The following is a 2,500-nucleotide window of genomic DNA, read 5'->3' as shown; positions in this document are numbered from 1 at the left end:
TGGGCCAGTGCGAGACTTTTATCGAGCCACCAATACTGCTTGGTTGCGTTAGCACTGCGCGTCGCCGCTGGCTTCACGCTACGGACACGTACTTTTACTTCACTGGCGCGACCTGCGCGCCGAGCCCGCATTTTACCGGGAAGCTAGTCGGGAGACTGAGCCACGCACGGTCAGATCGGGCACATGTCGCTGGCTGCGAGGGAGCGCGGATCCTAGCGTCACATAGAGGCTTCACCGACACTCACCTCCACAATAGTAGATACAGACCGTTTTAACCGCCGTATTTCTGCCCATACCTCTAGTGTTTAAACCGAAAAATCGGGTACATAGTCTCGGGGAGGACCGGGGTGCCGCCCCATGAGGGGAGCCCGCACGGAGGGCGCCGGGGGTGCCGCGACCCGGGGGGCGGGCGCGGGGGTGTCGGGGCGCATCTACGGGGCTCACTCGCGCGGGCGCCACACTTCCGGGGGGCGCCCCAGGTGGGGGTGCCAACTTTGGCGCCCCCGACTAAGGGGCCGCCCCCACTGCGGTTACACGCTTTACGACCACCCACCCGCGTTCCCCACCCCAGGGGGCATGCGAATCACCCGCCAGGGGCGTTCTGGGACCGAGGGCGCCGCTCCGGCACAAGGGGGAGCCAAAACGCCCCGAGTTCCCCCGCGGCCACCTCGACACCTGGGCGGGCGGCGAGGGGTGTCCTGCGATCGGGGTGGGGAGCTCTACCAGAATCACCCGCCAAACTTCACCGGGGGCGTCTCCCGGCGCCCCTGCGCTCGGGTGACGAACAGCGCCCCGGGCTATCCCGGGCGCCCTATGGCGTCCACCTTCGATCGGAAGGGTGATCTCGACTCGGGCTGAGGCGGGCCACAACAATCCGCGGTCACATCGGAGCCGTCCAGGCTAACGAGGCCCCGGCTCACGGGTAACCCATGGGGCTGGACCGGGAGTCCGCCGTTAAAGAAGAAAGAAATGTAGTGCAAACCAGAACCAGTTTTTTTTATTTATTTTATAACTCGACTAATAATCGTCACAAAATTATAAACTTGGTACCTACGGATAGCCCTGGGCCCAACCTAATACAGGATGTCCATAACTATGCGCTAATTAAATAATTAATGGGTATTAAGGTCGGTCTTAGTAAATTGCTATATAAAGTCTAAGACCAGAACCAGTATTTTAAATTTATTTTATAACTCGGCTCCTAATTGTCACAAAATTTAAAAATTGGTACCTATGGATAGCCCTCGGCCCTACCTAATACACCGTGTCCATAACAATGTGGTAATTAAATATTTACTGGGCGTTAGGGTCGGTCTTAGTAAATTGCTATATAAAGTCTATATAAAATTTTACGAATTTAAAAAAAAAATTCCTACCGTCAAAAATAGCGACGCCTAGACCACCACACCTGTTCTGACGTTAAATCCTACTTGCACACACGTGTGGGAATAGATTAGATATCATCTAGAGATAGAATTCCTAATTATTTAATTAAAATAGAGACTCTAGATTTAATAGTTGTGTCATAGTTACATTAAGTCGAATTAGCGAAGCGGAGGCGGGAACTAGATTCTAGATCTAACACTTCGATTGCGATGAAAAAAAAATAGCTTTATTTTAAGGCCGACAAGCAAATACGGTTTAATTAATATTAAAGAAATAAGTCCGAACACCTACCTTAAGCGAATCATCTACACAACACATGACTAGAAATAATACACGTCCACACGAAGAGCGATTGAAACGGTGACTGCAACGGTGAAAACTTGTACGACGGAAACATGGCGCCTAGGTTATGCCTACTTCCGGTCTGATGAAAATTTTTAATTCATTTTAAATTTTGCGCTCTATTTCGTCCGCGCTTGTCCACTTAAACTCTACAGAAAAGATAGTCTATATAAAAATAATTCCTAGAAGACAATTTTATGAGAGATCACCCACATTTATTTACCCTGCCTGTCTACCTTAGGGTTAGAGTTTGAATTTTTCTAGATTCAAGCCAAATATGCCGTGTCGATTAAACGACGACGTACATAACAGAGCGAAGACAATGAATGGTTCCTTAATTAACTATAATTACGGTCCTAATACAACTACAAATTCACCATAGTACTAATATGTATGTGTATTGTTGTTTTGGGAGTTCTGTCATTACATTTTAAATTATAAAAAAAACGGGTTTACGATACACTTCATTACGCCGCCGATCGTGGTTTTAGATTTAAATTTGGTCGGATTCGGTTTATTATTAATTTATATAATACTTTATACATACTTTAATTCATTAAATACATTTATCTATGTATTTATTTCATTAGTTAAAGTATTTGTTTAACTAAAAATTATCAATTTAAGGCATAACAATTACAGAAAACGATTGTATTTGAGATAAGTCTTATCGAACCATTTAGTAGCTGGGTCGGTTTATTATTAATTTATCTAATACTTATACATACTTTCACTCATTAATTTACATGTATATATGCATTCATTAAATCAT

The sequence above is a fragment of the Physella acuta genome, unplaced genomic scaffold, assembly GCF_028476545.2.
Source record: "Physella acuta isolate Inbredline_101_S28 unplaced genomic scaffold, ASM2847654v3 ptg002568l, whole genome shotgun sequence".
In the NCBI taxonomy this organism is placed as follows: Eukaryota; Metazoa; Mollusca; class Gastropoda; family Physidae; genus Physella; species Physella acuta.
This window is presented reverse-complemented; position numbering follows the sequence as displayed.